Below are 10,247 nucleotides of genomic sequence, written 5' to 3'. Positions count from 1 at the left end.
GAAGTGGAGTTTGAAATTAAGCTATAATTAGGAATATCAACTATATTTAAATCTCCTTAAATAATGCCTCCTAAAGAGCTATAGAAGTTGCAAGAATTAATCGATAAGGGATTCATCAGACCAACTAACTCGTCTTAGGGTGCACCAATGCTTTTTGTTAAGAAGAAAGATGAATCATTGAGATTATGCATCGATTAGCAAATTAAGAACAAGTGTCTATTGCCAAGAATCGATAGTTTATTTAATCAGTTAGAATGTGCTACTATTTTCTCTAGAATTGATTTGAGATCGATATCATCAAATTAGAGTTAAAAAAGTAGATATCGAAAAGACGTATTTTGAAAACATAAGTCTATTATGAGTTTTTTATGATGCCGCTTAGGATAATAAATGCACAAGCCATTTTTATGGATTGATGAATCTGATTTTCTAAACATACATAAATAAATTTGTGATTATATTCATTGATGATATTTGATATATTCTAAAATTGATGAAGATCAAGCTAAACATTTAAAATAGAACTGAAGCTGTCTAAAAAAATTAGTAGCATGCAAATTTCACAAAGTGTGAGTTTTGGCCGAGCAGTCTTGCATTGTTGGGACATATAATGAGTGGTGAAGGAATCTTAGTAGATCCTCATCGGGTGAAAGTATTACTAGAATTGTGACCTAACTCGATATTACCAGACCCAACTACACAAGTCATATCTTGTCCAATCATGGCAAGAAACATAAATTGACCCTAATATTCTATTGGAGAAGTGCTGAGAAAAACTAAACATCCAATTTATATGACATAGAGCTACTAGTGAATACAATATAAAGCGGGAGACTAAATCTCAAAAATAATTTTTCTACATATATCATCTAAAAATACATGTACAATATGAGGTCTATCTCCAACCGTGCTTGTCAATAGAAAAAAAAAAAAACCAAAAACCAAAAAACAAAAAAAGAAAAAGCAATGTTTGTAAAAATGAAACTAGCCAAAAGGTATACATATAGCATAAATCAGAGCCTGATGTCAGCACTACTAAGCTCACTCATCTTTTCCCTAATTTGAAAATGAAAACAAATGAAAGAGTGAGCTAACATGGCTCAGTAGGTTGTCTTAGCCTAAAATATGAATCAATAACTCTAATTAAAAGAGCTGAAAATATTGAATTAATAAACTGAAGTATTATGTAAAAAGTTGAAATTGAAATGGATACTGAAACTAATAAGCATTTAAGTAACTATTAAAATTATACTGAAATGACTGAAATATAACCAAATTATTAGAATGACCATGATGCCCCCATTTTTCACATATAATAATTAACATAATTCATTCTCGCCGCCAATATAATCCCTTCTCATCATCAACATAATCCCTTCGTAATAAATATAGCCATCAGGCTTCAAAATTATTAATACATAACATAACAAAATCTTTTCTCCCAGCCAACAGAATCTCTTTTCACCATCAATTTAATTATTTCAATCACACATATTGAAAATAAAGTGCACTGCACTACTAAAATCACATAGTATTGTTGTATAAGTCTACAAAAATGCTCTAACGACTGTCAAATAATTCTCCACCCGGTGTTTTATAGTTTGCAACATTAAATTTTCACAATCTCATCGCATTACCAAATATTGTGTATAGAAGTATTATGAAGTTTTAACTGAACTAAAATACTATTTTTAGATGACAAAATGAAGATAAGAAATGATAAAAATTATTGTTTTTTAAATCACGATGCAAAAAATCTCAAATAAATATTCAAAACAACCAAAACAGTCGTACCAATACATATCAAATGTTACACAAATAAAAGTTACCTGAATTCATTAAAACTGCATTTTTGTAAAATTAAATTATAAATTTGATCAGAAAAATTCAAAAATACTGAATTATTAAAAATTGAGATAGTCAAAACATAACCTACATCGAGACAAAGAAATTTTACAACTTAACTGACTAGCAAAAACGGCAAACGACTTTTTTGCCCCTGTTAAACGAAATGGACAAAATGATTTGGCCATGAGTTATGTAAGTGGAAATAGAATTTTATAATAAAATAATCAAAAGATATATGTAATTATGCTAATTATTCAAAATTTAAGCGTAAAATAGATATAAATCCTTTTATATCTTAAAATCTGGGGATCTATAAATTCTATAAAAAATATTCAAAAGTTAGCTAAGCTTGTCTAGAATAATCGGGTGAAATTGATTTGTAAAATGAACACCTAACAATCCCAGAAAATTCACTTGTACTGTTATATACCAATTTCTTAAAGAAGTCCAACAATGCCTATAAAATTAGGTAAAATTATTATAATTAGAGCACAACAATATCTATATTATGGCAAATACAATTTGTAATTTGAACTTATAATAACTCCTGAAATAAATTTTTATTGCTATAGGCTATTATAAGAATGACCTACACCAAAGAGTGTTTTGGAAGTTTGAAGTGTACTAGACTTAGCAAAATATTATGACAAGTTTTTTTTAGAGAATTTTCACAAATAGCTATTGCATTGTCCAGACTGATAAAGTGGTCAGAAGAATGTAAGAATAGTCTAAACCCTAAATTATGCCTCGTGGAAAAGTCTTTCTAAACCAAGGAGGATGGGGGGACTTGGGTTTCATGCAAATTCTAAATGGGTTGGACCCTTAAGATCTCGGATTACATGGGAGTATATCAGCAAACCGACAAGTTTCTTTCATAGATGTATGGGTTTAGGGTTTAGGGTTTAAGGTTTAGGGTTTAGGAGAGATCAAAAGAGGCACAGATGGTCTTACTACGAAAAATTGTCTTTGGGTCTAATTAATGAAGGCTCCCTATTTCTCAAGAAAATCTGCTAAGAATGTAAGAATAGTTTTCAAGATATAAATAAGTATTTAACATCATATTAGTGTTAACTATCTCATCAAGAATGGAAGAATTTTAAATTTATATTGACCCATCATTTAAAAAATTAGGATGTGTCTTAATACAAATGGGACAGTAATTGCTTTTGCATCAAGACACTTGAAATCACATGAGAGAAATTATACAACTCATGATCTGAAATTGACTACTATTGATACGTCGCCCAAAATTGCTTTGATTGAGCACGAATCTCTAGGCATATTTAAGTTGGAAGCTTATAAACTCAAATTTTGGATCATATGAAATCCGATTTCGACAAACTTATAGCCAAACTGAACATCTCTGAAATACGAACCTAACGACACTAAATTCAGTGCAACCCGAGCCCAAATGGGTCCAAATAGGGGGGTTCGAATCATATTTGGATGGTTTAAAAATTGAGCGGCTCGGTGAGACGAATCCAACAAGCCCAAGATTGCTGAATTCTGACATCGTTACGGCACTTAAATAGTTGAAACTCTCTATGATCGGGAATCAACACGAGCCATCCGATGTAGCACTCCGAACATGCCCCGGATCTTCTCTATATTTACGAGACATACCACTCATAAAAATCTATAAATAGATCTTACGGAAACATTATACATTGAGTGACGCTGTGAGCTTTGTGATATTCTGAAACTTCCCACAAATGTTGCTGCCAGCTGCACTCACCATTTTCAACAATTCTCTGCATCAGTGAGATGGATTACTATGTGATATTAACATATTGTACTAAATTACATCATTTGGAACATCACTAAATGATAATGCTATGCTTTTGTTGTTATTTTTTTCTTAATAAATGGATAGTGTGGCATTCAGATTCAATAAAGTCATTTGTGTTCCACTCTTTGCCAGACCCAATAATAGCTTTAAGTTGCTGTCAAGTTGAAGAAGATGTTCTCTACTCTATGGCCCATTTTGAAATGTAGAATAAAATATCTCCTCAAACGTGCAAATTTTTTATGTTTTTATGTCATTTTGGACATTGTGCAAATTTTATTTCTTCATGGTGATATATTTATTGTGTATGATTGAGCAATAGATGACATAACATAGGCATTTTAATTGGTTATTTTGAATGAAGTTTTGTAATGTTTAGTTAATTGTGAATTTATTGAAATTGGAATTTAGATGATTCAATTATTAATTTCAAAAATTTGCAATATAAAATAGCATCGAGATTTGTGCTTGATATATTATCAAAAAATTATCTTGATCGGGCACGAATCTCGATGCAAAACCCGATCTGGAAACTTCAGAAATTAAATCCGGGTACACCCGAACTCCGATTTCAGCAAGCTTACAGTCAAATTGAGCGTCTCGGAAATACGAACCCAACGACACCAAATTCAACTCGATCCGAGCCCAAATGAGTCTAAATCAAAGACTCGAAGTGCTGTTGGAAAGTTCGAATCACAATTTGAGTTATCAAACGGTCTCCGATTTTAACGAGCTTATACTCGAATCGAACGACTCGACGAGACGAATCCAACGAGCCCAAGACCGCTGAATTCCAACATCCGTAAGGCCTTCAAATGTCCAACGAACGGTGCACGATCGTAGGATACAATATCGGCCGTCCATTGAACCACTCCCTATTCGCCCCTGATCTCTCACCTATTTACAAGCTATGCCACTCCAGAAAAAATATAAATAGAGCCCTCATTCTTCATAAGGGGAGATCCAAGGGAAGAGAGAGAAGAAGAAGAGGAGGAGAAGGAAGAAACTCCTCCTCGACCACCGCCGGAACCTCGCCAGACCACCGCCAGAACCTCACCGGACCACCACATGAGGCCCTCACCCTCGTTAGATCACCGCCGGAGCCTCGCCGGATCACTGCCGGAGCTTCGTCGGACCACCACCAAAGGCCCTCACCTTCGCCAGAGGCCCTCACATTCACCAGAAGCCATCGCCTTCGCCAGATCATCATCAAAGGCCCGAAGTTCTACCAGACCATCACCTGACACTCAGACTTCGATTGAACAACAATTATTTGTAACCTGATCGCCCTTGGAGGCGAGTCAGTCCTTTGTAACCGACTCAAATTCTAGTGGAATCATTTTCAACTGGGCTATGCCTCGTGGTTTTTCCCCTTTCAAGGGTTTTCCACGTAAAAAATCTTGTGTTCTCTGTGTGTGTGCTGGATATCCGTGCAAAGCTAAGACGTATAGTTAAAACTCTATCGCCGCACATATTCTAATACGCAACAGTGCTAATAAAGGTAATGTTTTAGGAACTTGTCATTTGCCCCATATTTTCGAATATCAAATTCTATTTTGCTATATATGTAGCCATTGAAAATAGTTATGATATAAAATTATAATTTTGGCAAAATTATAGGGCGCAATTACTCCCTAGATGTCAATTCAAACCTCCTCTCAGGGTCATAAACCAACCAAATTCTCATAAAATATAATTTAATTCTTCATTGAAATCAATGCATAAATTATTTAAAAAAAATTATATGAACTCTCAAATTTCCCAAACTCGATCACAAAAGCTTTGTTGGGTTCTAAAAATGTCAAAATCATGATCAAAATATCAAAAACAATTGAATAAACAAGTTCAAATTCTAAAATTAAGGTTGGAATGAGTTGGGCCGATTATCGCTAACACTGCTAGGGGCATTGACACATGCACAAGTGTACAAAGGCGTGCACGCAAGCGTGGGTGTAGATCGCAATATAAGCACACGAAGCCACAGTCAAGCACATACAGATGTATGTTTCCCAAGGTGCGAGCGATCACATGTAACTAGATTTGGGTGTGTGGATGCACTGTGCTATGATAATTATTTTATTTTTTAAAAATAAAAAATTAAAAGTATTTTTCATATATTAAAAAAATGTTAAAATGCCCAAATTTAGAAAATTTATCCAAATTTTCGTAACTATTCTCTCTTTGTTGTTAAGTATAAGCACCTACCAACTTCTCTTTATAAACTTCAGTTCTTAAAAGAAGTTAATTGCATTCCTCTTCAAGGCTCCAATGCTTCTTAACAAAGAGTAACAAACTACATATCCTTCAAAGGCAATCGCGAGGTCACTCAAAATTTATAATATTTTTGAAGAATTAAAAATATAGATCTTCTAATATTTGGATGATCCGAATTTTAATTTCATAAGTTTTCAACTTGATTTTGCATTGAGATTTGTGCCCAATCAAGATAATTTTTTGATAACGTATCAATAATCAGGCTTTTTTAAATATTATGTTGATTATTTTTTTTAGTTTATCTAATTTTATATAATTATATATTTTATTAAAAATTATCTTGATTCCAATATAGAACATATAAAATATATATTTTTTAAAAAATAAATAAATTACAACATTTTAACTTTCTGATATTTTAAATATTCTAAACTTCTTAGGCTTCATCTTTCGGGGACATTTGGACAATAAAAAAAAGCACTTATCTTCGAGACTTTTAGGCTTCGTTTGGGACAGCTTTCTCACGGCTTCTAAAAGCACCTTTGTAGTGCAAAAAGTTTAATTTTTGTAATAGAAAATTCTTTTAAAAAGCAATAAGAAAATAGTCTGGAACAGAGCCTTAACAGTTGACATTATATTGTTTTTAGAAAATCTAAATAATATATATATTCTTGTTGCGGCCTGGAGTATTCGCGGCAGTAGAGAAATATAGTTTAATACCATTATATGAAGATCCAGTACGTGCACAAATAAAAAAGAGAGTGTAGCATTCATAAGATACACCAGAGTTTACGTGAAAACCCCTAAAAAAGGGAAAAAAACCACAGGGGCTGGCCCATTTTGAATAAATCCACTAGTATTAGCAGTCAATTACAAATGAGGCCCTTCTTAGGGAGAAGACCTTGGCTTGATGGTACAAATGTATATCATATATAGCACATTACATGGTGGAAGTTACAATAATCAACATAGACATGCTAATTTGTTTGGTCACCAGGATCATAGTTGATAAGATAGAGGTCGAAAAGACCGTAGTTGGTAGGAGACCAGGGTAAAAAAGATCGTGATCTTGTGATGAAGGTCGGAATGCCCATAGTAGGCGACGGAGGTCGGAAGGACCGTTTTCGGCAGGAGACCGGGGTCTGAAAGACCGTTGTCTGGTGATGGATATCGGAATGACCATAGTAGGCGACGTTGGTCAGAAGGACCGTAGTCGGCAGGAGATTGGGATCTAAAAAATCGTTGTCTGGTTATGGAGGTCGGAATGACCATAGTAGGCGATGGAGCTCGGAAGGACCATAGTCAGCAGGAGACCGAGGTCTGAAAGATCGTTGTAGTAAGGCAGTATTTTGGTAGAACTCTGGGCATCAAATGATGACCAAATAGAAGTTCGGGCCTCAGGTGGTGGTACAACAGAAGTTCGAGCGTTAGGTGGTGGTCCGGTGGAGCAACGATGTCAGGCAGTGGTTCGGCAGAGCTTAGGCCCTCAAGTGGTTGTCCGACAGAATTCCAGCATCAGGCGGTGGTCCGGCAGAGCTCAGAGCCCTCAAGTGGTGGTCAGGCGGAATTCTGGTGTCTGCGGTGGTCTGACGGAGCTCAGGCCCTCAAGTGGTGGTCCAGCGGAATTCCGACATTAGGCGATGGTTCGATGGAGGAGAGGGCCTCAAGTGGTGGTTCACGCGAAAGTCCAAGCCTGAAGTGGTGGTCCGACAGAAGTCCAGGCCTGAAGTCGTGGTCCCGGCGGAAGTCCGGCGGTGGTCAAGGAGGAGCTTCTTCCTTCTCTTCTTCTATTCTTCTCTTCTTGCTTGGATCCCCTCTCAAGAGAAATAAGGGATCGATTTATATATTTCTGGAATGGCATGACCCGTACATAGGTGAGAGATCAAAGGCAAATGGGGAGTGGTTGGATGGACGACAGATATTGAATCCCTTGATTATGAACCGTTCGTCAGACATTTGAATGTCTTAGTGATGTCGGAATTTGGTTATATTGGGCTCGTTAGATTATTCTCGTCGAGCCGCTCGATTCGACTATAAGCGCGTAATGTTTGGAAACCGTTTGGTAATCCAAATTGTGGTTCGAACCATCCAACAGCTCTTCGGGTCCTTAATTTGGACTTATTTGGGCTCGGATTGAGTTGAATTTGGTGTCGTTAGGTTCGTATTTCCGAGATGTTCAGTTTGACTATAAGTTTGCTGAAACCAGAGTTTGGATGATCCCAATTTTAATTTCGGAATTTTCCAACTTGATTTTGCATTGAGTTTCGTGCCCGATCAAGATAATTTTTTGACGACATATCAATTCTCAGGCTTTTTTTAAATATTATGTTGATTATTTTTTTTTGGATTTTTACATACCTAACACTTAAAACTATGTTATTTACTTATCTCACACCCAAACTTACCTATTTACACACACACCACCGTAAAAGCCTATCATATTCTATTTACACACATTCCGTTGGCTCTGTCAAAACGAAATCGCGAAAACAGGGTTCTGAGACTTTTGCTTCATGTAGCTCCTCTCCCTCGCTCGATTGAAATCGTGAAAACAGGGTTCTGAGACGTTTGCTTCGTTCAGATCCCCTCCCTCGCTCGATTTGTTCGTGGACTTGCTGGTCGAGGTATGCTCTTCTCCATTTCATCTATGTTTTTTTTTTCTTTGACAACGGTTTTCAGCGCCTCTTCCTCGTTCGGTTTTCCTTACTCTTTAAATAAACAATTTTTCTCGATAGATCGGCTGTTCTTCTCCATTTCTATTTCTAGGGTTGATGCCTTCGTTTACATTTGAACGTCTTTTAGTCATATGAAACTAGCTCGGCTAGGTTTGCTGTTCTTCTCCATTTCTATTTCTAGGGTTGATGTCTTCTTTTACATTTAAACGCCTCTTACTCATATGAAACTAAAATAATAAGAAAATTTCTTGGGTTGTTGTCTTCTTTTACAGGAAATTATTTAAAACTATGAATTTCCTGTGGGAATGTATACTTGTGGTTGAAACTTATGTGGAAATGTTTACTTTTCTTTGATACTTTTTTGTTGGGTTTACAGGATATTATCTAAAGCTTAGTATTTTTTCAGGAAAAGCTTAAACATAATCTCTTTTTGGATTTGTGACATGAGTTCTAGCCGCTCGACACCATCAACGAGAAGCCAAGACAATCTAATATTTTGTCGTTGCAATCTGCAATGTGAAATGTATACTTGCTACAAAGCTAATAATCGTGGAAGGAAATTCTATCGATGCCCCCGAAATAGATCGGAAGATGATTGTAGATATTTTAGATGGGTGGACGAACAAAATGGTGTAGTGGAAGCTACGAATACATTAAGGAGTGCAGACGCATCAGAAATTCATACAAATTTGCTCCAGACAATTACTTCTGAATTACTTCAAATTAAGATCTTGTTGTTTATCCTTGTTTTGATTGTTGGCATAGCCATCAATTCTCTTGCAAAGTTTTGAAATTGTAAGGGAATGTACCTTAGAATGCGACTAAGAAATGCTTACGATGATTGTAATTCGTCAAAGTTATGTAAGAAAGCTTATGTTTTTTGGAAAACAGTTGAATTTTTGTTCTAAAGGATGAAACTTCATTCTTATGTTTTCATTAATTCCGAAGGTTTAAAATCTTGTATGAAAGCTTCAAATCATTACATCATTCTAATTGTGGTGCCCATCTTTATCATTCAAAAAGTTTCGGTAGCCAACAAATCATTCTGAAGGTTTAAAATCTTGTATCAAAGCTTCAAATCATTAGAGCCAAAATAGATTATTGAGTTAATACCAAATTGCTACAAAAAATAAAATGAAATGTTTGCTGCAACTTCATTGCTACAAAAAACAGTTTGGAAATCCTGCATCCGCAATGGCTACCGAATAATAAAGTGAGGAAATGTTTACAAAAAACAACAGTTTGCTGCAACACCAATGGCTACCAAAAACAGTTTGGAAATGTTTGAATGGCTACAAAATCTGCATCTGAATGGCTACAAAAAATAGTTTGGAAATGTTTGAATGGCTACAAAATCTGTATCTGAATGGCTACAAAAAATAAACAGTTTGCTGCAACTTCAATATTCGCAACAGTTGTCTTCATGATCAGCACGTCTAATTGGCATTTTTTCATGTGGAGCTGAAGTAGTCGACATCTCAAATTCGTTATAATTGTCATCACTACCATCATTTAAAGGGTTCTTACAGGTGCTTCTATGGTGTTCCCATGAATTACAACGTCCACACTTATGACTCAACTTAGCCTTTTTTGTAGTTTCTAAGAAGTTTTTAATTCTTCTTTTCTTCGGTTTACCGCGGGGCCTACGTGAAATTGGTGGACCAACAACTTCACCATCACTAAGTATCATCCACTGCTCCTTCCCTGGAAGTGTTCTGATCGCT

This window comes from Dendrobium catenatum, unplaced genomic scaffold (genome assembly GCF_001605985.2).
Source record: "Dendrobium catenatum unplaced genomic scaffold, ASM160598v2 fragScaff_scaffold_199, whole genome shotgun sequence".
NCBI lineage: Eukaryota > Viridiplantae > Streptophyta > Magnoliopsida > Asparagales > Orchidaceae > Dendrobium > Dendrobium catenatum.
The sequence above is the reverse complement of the archived record's forward strand: the minus strand, read 5'-3'. Positions refer to the sequence as shown.